At 48.2% G+C, this 14,652-nt stretch overlaps 1 long non-coding RNA gene across 1 annotated transcript in view; it reads left to right on the top strand.

Moving 5' to 3' along the window:
- The first annotated feature begins 4,600 nt into the window (after positions 1–4,600).
- Positions 4,601–14,652, top strand: part of LOC138796905 (uncharacterized) — a 33,998-nt gene continuing 23,946 nt past the window's right edge. The window contains exon 1 of the long non-coding RNA XR_011363845.1: positions 4,601–4,647. This is a non-coding gene — a long non-coding RNA (uncharacterized lncRNA). The remainder of the gene's footprint in view (positions 4,648–14,652) is intronic.

Raw genomic sequence — 14,652 nt, 5'->3', positions numbered from 1 at the left:
TCGGGCGAAATTTCAATACCAAGATATTTAATAGACCCCCCCAGGAGGTACAACTCTCAGTTGACCGCAGTCAGCTCTATCGCCCTCCGAAAGGAACAAAATAGAGGACTTTTGCCAATTAATTGTAAACCCTGAATAAAAACCAAAGTGGTCAATGTACTCGATAAGTTTACCTAGAGAAAATTGGATGTTGGAGAGAAAGAGCAACATATCATCCGCAAACATGGATGTCTTTTCCTCATCACCATATTTAAATCCTTCCACACTGGCATAATTTCTCAAACTGATAGCAAGGGGCTCAAGGGCAATATCAAACAGCAGGGTCGATAAGGGGCAACCTTGAAGGGTACCCCTGGTTAACAAAAATGGAGATGACAAGCAAGAGTTAACCAACACCCTAGCAGTAGGCTTGTTATACAACAACTGTATCCAGCGGATGACTATCACCAAACCCCATTCTAGCACTATACACAGAAATTTCCACTCTATTCGATCGAATGCCTTAGTGGCATCCAATGCAATAATCGCCTTCCTGCTAGGAGAGTTGCAACTCTCTTGTATATTTGTAAATGCCCTCCGGATGTTATAGTAAACCCCCCTAGAAGCTATAAAGCCCGATTGATCTTCATATATCCCACCAACCCAGTTCTTTTGATGTTCTTTTTAGAGGGGAGGACTCACTCATCCTATCTAACCCACCCACCCTTAGTCTATCCCTCGTATCATCGAAAACTGCATTAAAGTCCCAAATCCAGATCACAGGACAATCAGCCATTGCATTCACAATACAATCAATTTCCAGGAACACACTTTGGGAAAAAGGGGGAGGGAAATAGACTGCAGCTAAAACCATCTCAACTTTTTCACACACTAAATGAAGAATAACATATCTACCGTTTATATCTAGCTTACGATTTAATATTTTAACCGACAAGGCTTTGTGGATAAGTATAGAAACGCCCCTAGAATAGGACAAATAAAGTGAGTGATGCGTTTCATGAGCCCACCTCTTTTGGAGCAGATGAGCAGTATCATTAGTCAAATGAGTTTCCTGTAAACAGACTATGGCAGACAAGTATCTATTTAAAGTATCAAATATAGCCACTCGCTTTCTTCTGTCTGCCAGTCCCCTTATATTCCAAGATACAATATTGATCTTACCCATCTCTCAATTCTATCCAACTCTCTAGAGCATGTCTATATACCCTTAGGAAGGTGAAGTATATACTCTTTCGGGCATAACCATCTAAAGAAGTAGTGCAAAAGAACAAATTTATTCTCTATAGGCCCTCGATGCCTATTGCTCTACCACAAAGATCTATACTCACAAGGTATTTATACCAGTTACTCATGATAACACTATTCCAACCAGCCAACACTTGAGGGGGAAACAGCTACACAGTAAAGACAAAAGAGGATTAAATAGAGAGAAAAAGAAAAAAAAAAAGAGGGGGGAAAAAAACACCAGCAAGAAGAGAGAGGAACAAAAAAAAAACCCCTACATTGCTCCGCCAACTCCAGTACAAATCCCTCATCTCAAAACCTCTAAGGGCCCTATTCCACGGGACGATTATTGTTCGCATAATCGTTACTGATAAACAATCCAAGCGACCGCTATTGCAAAAGACCTGAAATCGTTCACCCATTTACATGGAACTATAATCGTTACTTATGATCGTTCTCGTGGTCGTCTTGTTGTCACTATTGCGTTCGTCACTACTGCGAACGACCAAACGACATCTTATTTAATGCGAATGCGATTGAGCAACGATAAAAATAGGTCCAGGTCTTATTAAACGATCAACGATTTCTCGTTCGGTGGTTAATCGTTAACTGCTATTCAACCGAGCGATTATCGTTTAGATTCGAACGATTTAACGATAATCTGAACGATAATCATCCCGTGGAATAGGGCCCTAACTCTACCTATCATCCCACCCCCCCACCATCCCCCATGCACCAACCTCGAAAAGAACAATACCTACCGGCCATTATAGACCTTTACTGTCTGCCCACAGGCAGGAATCATCAGGATTATCAAAAAATTGTGACTAAGGAACCTATTACACAGAGCAATTTATTCAACAACTAACGATAAACGATCGCAAACGAGATTGTTTATCCTTAACCTGAAATGGTTCACCATATTACACAGAACGATGGTCATTAGTTATGATCTTTATTGCGATCGTTACTATGATCGTTTATTCCTTCTGATCCCAGCAAAACAATGAACAATGTGCAATTACACTGAACAATTAGTGAAAAAATGCAGAACTTGAGTGAACGAATGTGGAATTACAGCGAACGATTAGTGAACGAATAAGGAAAAAGTAACGATAATTTTAGATTCAGATCTAAAGCAACGATCAACAGCATACGAACGATTTTTCGATCGTTGCCTGCAATTACACAGAACGATTATGGTTTAAATTTGAACTATATATAACTATATATTTTTTGTCCCGTGTAATAGGGCCCTTATCCTCATAGATTACACTAAATGTCGCTGGGTATACAAGAGAATGCTGAATACCTGCTTTCCTTAACCTTTTTTTCACTTCAATAAAACTGGATCTTTTTTTGTTTGTGTCATATGAAATAGTCAGGTTGGGGGCGTGGCTAGCCATGGTGGTGTTAGGCCGCATGTTTTGTGAGCTCCGGACCAGCACCCGTTATCACGGCTCCTAACTAGCTCCTGCCATGGGGAAAACGGCGAAACGGACAAAGGGGAAGCCGCTCACCCGTCCTCCATCTCCTCAGCCCGCTATTTAGGCGTATTTCACCAGCTCTTACCCCTCCAGTGCCATTCTTCAGGCCTCTGAGACTGTGGCGGCTCCCCTCATGGCTCAGCCCCACATGTCACAGACATCCCTGCCGGCGGAAGCTGCCGTGAGTGACCTGCACCCAGAGCTGCCCGCTGACGGAGCACCGGGGGTTTGCCCCCTTCTACCATCTGCTCTGCCATCTCAGACCTCCTCCAGGCAGACGAGCGCCGCGACAGTGGAGAAGCCGCATGGTGCCAAAAGATGGCCGTCGGAGCGGGAGCCTAGCCGGAGAACCATGGCATAGTGACTCTCAGGTGGGAACTCCCCCTCCTCGGCCCCCTCAGAGCAGCCTCCCCGTTGCGCACCCTTACCCGCTATCCAACCAGACGGCGGCCCCGGCACGTACCCAAGGGTTGCCCCGCTTGAGCCCGGCCGAGTCTCCTCCTCCTTCCACATCCGGGCAGGATGCCGCCATCTTGTCCTTGGCCCCGGCCGCTACCGCAGGACTGCAACCCCGCCTGGACGCTGCAGCAGCCGAGGGAGCCCTTGATTCCGCCCCCCTTCTGCTGGATCTCCTCACCGGGGACTGTCCGCACCCTCTCACGCAAGTTAACCCCTCACATCCCACTCAGCAAGCAACTCTCTCCAGTCCTGGGCAGTCTCTCTCCTATACAGACTGGGCTGTATATCCACACCACTCCTTGGCCCAGATCCCATCTGTGAGGTGCACGGGGTCCTCACCTCACTGGTCCACTGGATCCTCGTGGGGTGCGTCCCCCCAACATATGGCCGCTCCACCTGCAGGGACAGGGGTGTCCCCAGCCTATCACCCACATCAGCAAATTGTAAAGGGGGGCACTGATCAGGCCATACGGCAAGCTGAGATCCCCAACAGCCTGGATCACACGCCTGCCATCCTCCGGGCCTGTTCTTTGCCTTTAGCAACGTCAGATACCTATACGTATACATTGTCGCAGCAACCTAGGGAAACACCGCGGCAGGTTGCCGTCGACAACCACTATGTCTCTATGGCGGACCTCCGTTCTCTGGTCTCCTCTCTACCAACGAAGGAGGACTTCTCCACCTTGACTAAGCAGATAGTGGAGGAGTGCAAACACGAATTCGCTCAATTCCGTAAAGAACTGTACTCACTGTCAGTCAAAGTAACCGCACTTGAAACTACACAGGACTCCACCTTCTCCACAGTCCAAGCCCTGCAATCTCAGGTTCGTCACCACTCTGACCAGCTCTTTGCCCTGCAGCAGCACCTTAATGACATAGAAAATCGGAGCAGGAGGAACAACCTCCGCATCAGGGGACTGCCAGAATCAATTCCCCCTGGAGATTTATTTGCGGTGTTGACTTCCATTTTCAACGATCTCCTCGACCACCCTCCTGATAACTATATAGAGCTGGACAGAGCTCATAGGGTACTGAGACCTCTTAACCCTGATGATCAACGGCCATGGGACGTCATTTGCAGGGTGCATTTTTATTCTACCAAGGAGGATATCTTACAGAGCGCCAGACGGAGGCGCAAACTGCTCTATAAGGACACCCAAATTTTCCTGTTCTCAGATTTGTCACGCCATACATTGGCTCAGCGTGCGGCTCTGAAACCCAGGGCCGCCATCAGGGCAGTATTGGCGGTACAGCTGTAAGGGGCCCGGCCCCAAACTAGGATCCAGGGGGGCCAGGCCGTCCAGCCTCCCATCATACAGGCTCCTTACAGCTGTACCGCACAGGAAGGATGAGGTAGAGACACAGGGCCCCCTCCCTCTCTCTCACATGCTGCAAGGTCGGGACATGAGAGGAAGGGGGAGGAGCCGGAGCCGCTGTGTGAGGAGCAGAAGACGGGCCTGGAGCTTCCCTGTATAGAGTAAGTGTGTGTGAGTGAGTGTGTGTGCGTGCGTGCGTGCGTGAGAGAGAGAGAGTGTGCGTGTGTGAGAGAGAGTGTGAGTGTGTGTATGTGTGTGTGTGCCCATCCTGGACTAGTATATAAATCTTCTTCTGCTGAACCAGTCCCTGCCCAATGTAACACAGCTCATTGTCCAGGTCACCTATATAGTATAGTATATGAGGACATATGAGGGATTATTACAGTGTATGAGGGGGGGGCTGCTATGGTATATGAGGATATAGGAGGGATTATTACAGTGTATGAGGGGGCTCTGCTTATGGTATATGAGGATATAGGAGGGATTTTTACAGTGTATGAGGGGGGGCTGCTATGGTATATGAGGATATAGGAGGGATTATTACAGTGTATGAGGGGCTGAGGGGGCTCTGCTATGGTATATGAGTATATAGGAGGGATTATTACAGTGTATGAGGGGCTGAGGGGGCTCTGCTATGGTATATGAGGATATAGGAGGGACTATTACAGTGTATGAGGGGCTGAGGGGGCTCTGCTATGGTATGTGAGGATATAGGAGGGATTATTACAGTGTATGAGGGGCTGAGGGGGCTCTGCTATGGTATATGAGGATATAGGAGGGATTATTACAGTGTATGAGGGGGCTCTGCTATGGTATATGAGGACATAGGAGGGATTATTACAGTGTATGAGGGGGCTCTGCTATGGTATGTGAGGATATAGGAGGGATTATTACAGTGTATGAGGGGCTGAGGGGGCTCTGCTATGGTATATGAGGATATAGGAGGGATTATTACAGTGTATGAGGGGGCTCTGCTATGGTATATGAGGATATAGGAGGGATTCTTACAGTGTATGAGGGGCTGGGGGGGCTCTGCTATGGTATATGAGGACATAGGAGGGATTATTACAGTGTATGAGGGGACTCTGCTATGGTATATGAGGATACAGTAGGGATTATTACAGTGTATGAGGGGCTGAGGGGGCTCTGCTATAGTATATGAGGACATAGGAGGGATTATTACAGTGTATGAGGGGCTGAGGGGGCTCTGCTATGGTATATGAGGATATAGGAGGGATTATTACAGTGTATGAGGGGGCTCTGCTATGGTATATGAGGACATTGGAGGGATTATTACAGTGTATGAGGGGGCTCTGCTATGGTATATGAGGATATAGTAGGGATTATTACAGGGTATGAGGGGGCTCTGCTATGGTATATGAGGATATAGGAGGGATTATTACAGTGTATGAGGGGCTGGGGGGGCTCTGCTATGGTATATGAGGACATAGGAGGGATTATTACAGTGTATGAGGGGGCTCTGCTATGGTATATGAGGATACAGTAGGGATTATTACAGTGTATGAGGGGCTGAGGGGGCTCTGCTATAGTATATGAGGATATAGGAGGGATTATTACAGTGTATGAGGGGCTGAGGGGGCTCTGCTATGGTATATGAGGACATAGGAGGGATTATTACAGTGTATGGGGGGCTGAGGGGGCTCTGCTATGGTATATGAGGACATAGGAAAGATTATTACAGTGTATGAGGGGCCTGTTATGGTATATGAGGACATAGGAGGGATTATTACAGTGTATGAGGGGCTGTATGGTATCTGTATACTATATATATATATATCAGCAGTGGCTGACCAGGCATGCTAGGGGTTGTAGTTGCACAGTAGTTTAAGTGTGTTAAGTGTGCTGTTTGTCTGCCGCAGCACCTACGCCCCAGCTAGCTGGGAGTGATGCGCCCTGTGATGCGCCCAACCGCACAGGTCGCACCCCCAAAGGCCGGCCCTGAGTCAAAGATACGTTCCATATTTTTTGTTAGTGGGGGGCCCAGACAATTTGGCTGTATGGGGCCCCGAAATTCCTGATGGCGGCCCTGCTGAAACCACTCCTATCAGCATTACAAGACAGAAATATTCCTTATCGTTGGGGCTTCCCCTTCGCCCTCTCGGTACGAAGAGGCACCAGAACCATCACCCTACGCTCGCCGGATGACGTACCTGGTTTCTTACAAGATCTGGACTTGTCTAATGTTACCCTTCCGGAATGGCCGACGCTTACCTCGGCTCCCATAAAGCGTCCTCCGCCCCGTGAAATGGCGGGCCCACGCAAAGATCCTCCTGAGGGCCTCCCCCCGAGAAGCCGGGTACTCAGATGGCCAGAGCGGGCTTCCCGAGTCGCTGTTGATAGAGCTCCCCCCTCCCCCTCCCTAACCTGAACTGTTACTATGTCATCTGCTCTAATATCATAGTTTAGTTGTGAATTGTTTAGCATAGTTATTTAAGGCTCCCCATACTCCATATGTTCTATATTAGTTAAAGCCATTTGTCCCCTCGAAGGTTCCCCACTGATCTCCCAAGAAAGGTTCGCTGCACTTTTCATATAGTTATACCAATTTTAGTAGTTCACTGTGTTATTAGCTTTCTTTCATAATGCCGGTGCCTGGGTCTCACTTCGCACTTGCCTTGCTACTTCTTTCCCCCCAGTAGGTGGGAGACTGGTCTGGGCTTCCCCCGGACGTGTGGTCTCCGTTATAGGATTCTCTCTAGACACTGCAGCAGTTGCTTTACTCTGCTTATTGGCTGTTCTAATTTTGTTTCTTTTCCTTCCCTTCCCCTTTTCTTTTGTTGCTCTTATCTTTGCTCACAGACCCTCCCTGCCTCAATCCTCTCTCTTTCCCCCGGTGATCCTGACACTGACACCCGCATCCTTGGGATCTATTCCCGGCCTCTCCCGGTTGCCCCGAAGCGCACTGCTGGCTCGTAAGTAATGGCAGAATTCAATATTGCATCCTTCAACGTGAAGGGGTTTAATACCCCAGAGAAGCGTGCTCAGATTTTGCATCATTTACACCATAAAAACGTTCACATAGCCTGTTTTCAGGAAACTCATTTTAAATCCGGCCATGTACCCAACATTAAGAACAAACATTATACACAATGGTTTTATGCAAACAACCCCGAGTCCCGGTCCAAAGGGGTAGCAATTGCTATTCACCGCTCCCTCACATGCTCTGTACTGCACACTACTGTGGACCCTGGGGTACATAATCCTATCCCTCTCCATCGCAGGACATGACGTTACTGTCATTAATGGGTATGCTCCAAATCAAGGTCAGACTGACTTTTTGGTGGGTCTGGTTGATTTGGCGCTCCCCCTTATCCGGGGGACTGTGCTGCTGTGCGGGGACTTTAATCTGACTCTAGACCCAACTATGGATAATTCCTCCGATAACTAACTCCGATCTGGTCTCTCTTACTCCTCTATCAAAGGGGTAAGAGGGCATTCCTGCAGCTCCAGCTCAGTGATGCTTGGCAACTGCTCCACCCCGCAGACCGGGACTATAGTTTCTATTCTGCCCCGCACGGCACCTACAGCCGCCTGGACTACATCATGGTACAGCACAACGCCCTGCCCTGGCTGTCGTCCTCCTCTGTGGGGAATATCCTTTGGTCGGACCACGCCCCGGTCTTTTGCTCTTTACTTCTGCCTAACCTCACCAGATCGGCCTGGTCTTGGAGATTGAACGAGTCTCTGCTCACCGACGTCGCCTGTCTCTCTGATCTGAAGAGGACGATTGCGGGCTTTCTCCAAGACCATGCCGATGACCCTACAGCCCCATATGTTAAGTGGGAAGCACTCAAGTGCGTCCTACGTGGCGTACTGATCCAGAAAGGAACACAGCTTAAAAAAGCCAAAGCACTCACCCTGTCCCGAGCTCTTCACAAGGTTACCACGCTAGAAATGGCTCACAAGCGTGCCCTCTCTGTCTCGGTACTCCGAGACTTGCAGGCAGCCAGACTCGAAGTGAAACGGTTGCTGGAGGTGTACTGGGGTCGTGCGCTCCAGGTTTGTAGGAGCCGTTTCTATGAGTACGGAAACAAGAGCGGGCGGATGCTGGACCGGGCGCTGAGGGCTCGTATAACCTAGTCACATATACCTAGCTTTAAACCCCGCTCGGGTCCAGCAGTACATACAACTCGAGACATAATTTCGCAGTTCCACTTGTTTTATTTGGACCTTTATCACCTACCGTCCCCGGCCTCCCCCGCCCCTCCTTCCTCCCCCTTCCCGCCCCTCTCAAGTGAGACCCTCGCCTCCCTGGAGGAACCCTTCTCCTCCCTGGAGCTGGCCTCAGTCATTGACGACCTGCCAGGTGGTAAAAGCCCCGGTCCGGATGGCTACACCGCTAAATTTTACAAACAACTTCAGACACAGCTAGCCCCTCTCCTACTGTCTGCATTTAATTCCATCTCCCCTAAATCCCCCTTTCCGACCTATTCCACCTTGGCCCATATTGTAGTTATCCCCAAGCCCGGGAAAGACCCCCAACTCTGTAGCAGTTCTCGCCCCATCTCCCTCCTGAATGTTGACCTAAAGATTTATTCCAAGCTGATAGCTAATCGCCTCAATACCTTACTGCCCGCTCAAATCCATCCGGACCAGGTGGGGTTTGTGCCGGGGAGAGAAGCCAGGGACAATACCATCAAGACGATTGACATCATACACCTTGCCCACTCTCGGAAAATCCTGCTGATGATTTTATCACTGGATGCCGAGAAGGCATTTGATCGGATCTCCTGGCCCTCCCTGGCACAGACCCTTCACCATGTAGGCCTAGGCCCTGTCCTCACCTCTAAAATCATGGCACTCTATCGCACTCCAAAAGCCCAGTTAAAAATTAACGGCATGCTTTCTGACCCCTTCCCCATACATAACGGCACCCGACAAGGCTGCCCGCTCTCCCCGCTTTTATATGTGCTGGTAATGGAGCACCTGATGGCCTCTATCACGGCGGACCCGAATATTCATGGCATCACGGTTGAGGGCAAGGAATATAAATGCTCGGCTTTCGCCGACGACCTCTTGGTGTATATCACTGATCCAATGATCTCTCTTCCCTCCCTGATGGCAGGATGGTCGGCATTTGGGGAGTGGTCAAATTTCAAAATTAACTTGCCCAAATCAGAGGCCCTCGGTGTGTCCCTACCCGCCCATCTAGTATCTACCCTTCAAGCCTCCTTCCCCTTTGTGTGGCCCCCTGCTGGGATCACCTACTTAGGTATAAAACTTCCCCCCGACCTCACACTATTGTTTTCGGCAAACTTCACTCCCCTTCTCACACGATTTCGCAAGGACTTGGAGCAATGGGATCATCCAGAATTTTCTTGGTTTGGGAGGGTCAGTATTGTTAAGATTACCTTACTTCCGCGACTCTTATACCTATTACAAACCATACCGATTTCTATCTCTACCTCATTCTTTAGTCAGCTCCAACGGTGTTTCGGGTCCTTTGTCTGGGCCTCTAGAAGCCCTCGTCTTAGCAGACTGACTCTGACCAGACCCAAGCTCATGGGGGGCGCAGGACTCCCGGACTGTCGCCTATACTACCTTGCCTGTATACATACCAGAGTCCTGGATATGATCCATAGGGAAAAAACCAAGCTATGGGTCCGTCTGGCTCAGTCGCTTTCCTCCAAGTCCTTAGCAACACTCCCGTGGACATGGTCCCCCTCCCTCTCAGATTCTCATGTCATGTCTTTCTCCACTCGCCATACCCTAACTAGCCTTCATACCGGGCAACCGAATCCCTCCCTAATTGATCCATCAGGCCCTCTCCTGCCGATCACCGACCATCCTGAGTTCCCCCCGGGGACTTCCTCTTCCCCTTTCTTGGGATTCTCCAAGTCTACCCCCCTGCGTTTCACTCATGTCCTGGATAAAGGTTCCCTCAAACCTCTCTCTTCGATCCTCACCGAGGGTACACCCGTTGCGAGAGCTCCGTTCGCCTATCTACAACTCAAACACTTCCACTCTGTAGTGTCGAGAGGTAAACAGTTATCTCGCCCTCTCACGGAATTTGAGCGGTTATGCATGTCCACCTCCCCCCCAACACACTCGATCTCGGCCATATACGGGCAGCTGATATCTGAGAGATCCAGGGACCCACCCCCGTTCTGTGCTAAGTGGGAAAACTTGGAAAACACTTCACTGAGGAGCAGTGGGCCAGATGTTTCTTTCTCACCCACAAGGCGACTATCGCCACGAAAGCACAGGAAACGTGCTATAAAATTACGTCAAGATGGTACAGGGTCCCTGTGGTCCTTCATAAATGGTTTCCCTCGGTTTTGGATGAGTGCTGGAGGTGTAGTAACGCACAGGGCACCATGTCTCATATCTGGTGGGGGTGTGCCCGTCTCCAGCCCTATTGGAAGACGGTATTGCACATTATCTCTGAAATAACTGGCGTTCTCATTCCCAACACTGAATCCGTGCTTTTATTCATGTTTCCCATGGCCCAACAGAAATACAAAAAGTCCCTTGCACGACACCTACTACAGGCGGCCAAGACCGTGATCCCCAGGCACTGGAGATCCCCGGATGTCCCGTCCCTGGAGGAATGGTTCAAAGAGATCACGCACATCCAACACATGGAGGACCTCCTTGCCACCTCACCGAAAGAAATCTCTGCCTATACATCCACTTGGGTGGTGTGTTGGATTTCCTTTCCTCCCCCAGATATGGTTCAGTCTCGCTGGGGCAACCTTAGAGCGGGTCGCTCAACCGCTAGTAGGCCACTTGGCATATCCTGTGGCTGGTGTTAATGCTGTGGGGCATCCGGGAGACCGGCGACTCGCTCATTGTTTGCTCCTCAGAGATGGATCACATACCCCCTTTTTTTCCTTTCCCCTCCCACCTCGCTCTGGCTACTTACCTTCTTGTATATCTCCCCCTCTTACTCTTCGTTAGTGCCCCCCCCCCCTTTTTTTTCTTTTTTTTTTTTTTTCTCTTTTAGCTATTGACTTGTATGACATGCTCATATGTCTTTGTATGTTAGTCATCAGGCCCTTGAATTTTTGCCACTGTTCATATACCCTAGCTTGTGAAACTTCTACATTGTGTTGTATTGTGAGTTGCTTGACATTTGCCATTTTTACTGTTGGTGCTATTGTATTACTGTCATTCCCTTGATACGGCCCTTTGGGTCAAAGTTGCGGAATTTGTACACTGGTTTGTTACCTGTATCTGTTCTTTTTGTCTACTTGTCTTTCTTATTTGAAAAATTCTTAATAAAACTCGAATTTGAAATAGTCAGGTTATATGGCAATCTTATTGTTATTGTAAAACAACTCCCGTTTTCCTCTGTTAAACTCCAAAATAACGTCTCTATCTCTATGAAACAACAACTTTGCCAGGATGGGTCTAGGTTTTCCACCAGGGGGGGTAGGCCTAACCGGTACTCTATGGGCCCGTTCAATCCCCAAAAATTTGGAAAGCCCCTCAATCCCAAAATTCAAGATCAACCAATCATATATGAACTCGGCTCAATCTCTTCCTTCACTCCCTTCCGGAAATCCTATCAGCTTAATGTTGGATCTATGCGCTCTGTCCTCTAACTCAATGATTTTCCTGATACTAGAATGAGATTCTTTCTTCAGTTTTTTGACCTCTTTAACTATTTCCTCATGGGTATCTTCTATCTCTCCCATCTTACCCAAATTGGTACGAATAAACGACACTTCTGCTTTTAACCCGTTCCCGCACAAGTGCGTAACTGTACGTCAGGAGGGGGAGTTCAGAGCGGGCCGCAGTCCCAGGTGTGGCATGTAGCCCGGTGCCGGGGCTATTAGCGTGCCACGGTCCGATCCCCGTGCACGCTATTTAAGTCTTCAGATGCAGTTGTATCTGAAGACTTACTGCAGCTGTTCCCAGGTGGTCTAGTAGGGAGATCGACCCCCCCCCCCCCCCCCCGGTGTCACGGAGGAGCGATCTCAGTGTCTGGTGCCGGCCGGGGTCTGCGCTCTAATGGTGCTGATCCCGGCTCGGCATTCTATTGCTTTTGGCTGCAGCAGCGAAAGGCAATGGAACACTGATCTCACCGATCTATGCTGTATTACTATACAGCATAGATCTCAATGAGAGATCAGTGTGCATATACTAGAAGTCCCCCAGGGGAGCTTCTAGTATATGTGTAAAAAGAAAAGAAAAGTGTTGTTATTAATAAGTTTGAATCACCCCCCTTTCCCCATGTTATAAATAAAAAATAAATAAACAAACATGTTTGGTATCGCCGCATGTGTAATCGCCCAAAATATTAATTTATCACATTCCCGATGGCGTAAGCGCAAAAAAATCCCAAAGTGCAAAATTGTGCATTTTTGGTCACATCAAATCCAGAAAAATTGTTATAAAAAGAGATCAAAAAGTTGCATATGCGCAATCAAGGTATCAATAGAAAGAACACATCATGGCGCAAAAAATGACACCTCACACAGCCCCATAGACCAAAGGATAAAAGTGCTATAAGACTGGGAATGGAGCAATTTTAAGGAACATAAATTTGTTAACAATGGTGTCAGGAACTTACCTGACCGCGCTCCAGCGACGTCTGCCCCGGCTGGAGCCCAGCGGCGCCTTCCTCTCCAGGGCCGGGTGACGTCACGGAGACCCGACGGCGTCCCTGGTTACCAGGGACGCCGCAGGCTCTTGTCACGTGCGGCAGCTCGGCTGAGCGTAGTAAGCTCAGCTGAGTTGTATCAGGCTCAAGCTGAGTGGTAGATGCCTCTGCCACCTGGCTTGCAGCCTGCACAAGTGTGTAATCAGGACTCAGGAGTCTGGACCAATCACACTCTGGTCTGGGCTCCTGGTCCTGTATTTAAAGAGCCCGCGGTCAATTTCTGATCGCTGGCTATTAGGTTAACCCCTGGTCCCAGCTCTCCCCAGTCTATTCCTGCGTTCCCTGTCCCAGTTCCCTTCTGCCTGCTGACTCGTGTTCCTGACCTCCCACCTGACTTCTGACTATTCTTTGTGTGCCGATTTTGTACTGCGTTGCCCGTGTGGTTTGACCTGGCTTTGTTCACTACTTTCTATTGTGTTTGTCTGTCTGTAGTGTTTTGTGTTCCACGTAATTAGCGCAGGGAACGTTTTCTTGGTTGTCCGACTGAGGCAATTAGGCAGGGACAGTGGGTGGGTTTAGATCAGGGCCCACTGTCTGATTGTGTTTGTCTCCTTCTGACAAATGGTTTAAATTTTTTACAGGCCATCAGATAAAATAAAAGTTACATAGCGTTTTATTCGTACCGACCAAAATACATAACATGTCAGTTTTTCCATAGGACACATGGCGTAAAAATTAGGCCCACCAAAAGAAAAATACTTGCGTTTTTTTTTTCCAATTTTTTTTCTAGTTTTGCAGCATATTTTATGCAAAAATTCAGCCTGTCATTGCAAAGTACAACTAGTGACCCAGAAATTAAGGGCTCATGTGGGTCTGTAGGTGTAAAAATGCAACTGCTATGGCCCTGTAAGAGGAAAAATCGAAAACGCAAAAACAAAAATTAGCCTGGTCCAGAAGGTGTTAAGCTACCCATCTGTGATAGTATTTCAGAAACTGAATTATCCAATTTATGGACTGTATCAAGAATTTTAGTTAGTACATTAGATCGATCAACACGACTCCCTGCCATCGTACCAGGCTATTGTTCTTTACCTTCTATTCTACTATCCTCACACATAGATGCATCTACTTTATCTCCTTGTTCACTCAATAATGTCTGGAGGAACTTAGCAATCTTCTGATTAGCACCTTTATTACTCTGAGAGGGCAAAGTTATCCCACTTTGATGGGATAAACCTCCTGATTTCCTTAGGTAAGGGTGCGTTTACACAGAAAGATTTATCTGACAGATTTTGGAAGCCAAAGCCAGGAATGGATTAAAAAAGGGGATAGATCCCAGTCTTTCCTTTATGACCTGATCCCTGTTTATAGTGTGCTCCTTGTTTTGGCTTCAAAGATCTGTCAGATAAATCTGTCTGTGTAAACGCACCATTAGGTTCCTCAACCCTCCTTTTAGCGCCCATTTTTCCCTCCCTTTCCCCCCTCCTCCCTATTCACACTGCAAGAAATATATGCACTTGTATACGTGTATAAATATGTATACACACGAATATATACCTTCTTTTACCTCTCTCTTTCCTTTCCTTTCCCTCTCCTC

Source organism: Dendropsophus ebraccatus, chromosome 7 (genome assembly GCF_027789765.1).
Source record: "Dendropsophus ebraccatus isolate aDenEbr1 chromosome 7, aDenEbr1.pat, whole genome shotgun sequence".
NCBI lineage: Eukaryota > Metazoa > Chordata > Amphibia > Anura > Hylidae > Dendropsophus > Dendropsophus ebraccatus.
This window is presented reverse-complemented; position numbering and strand designations above follow the sequence as displayed.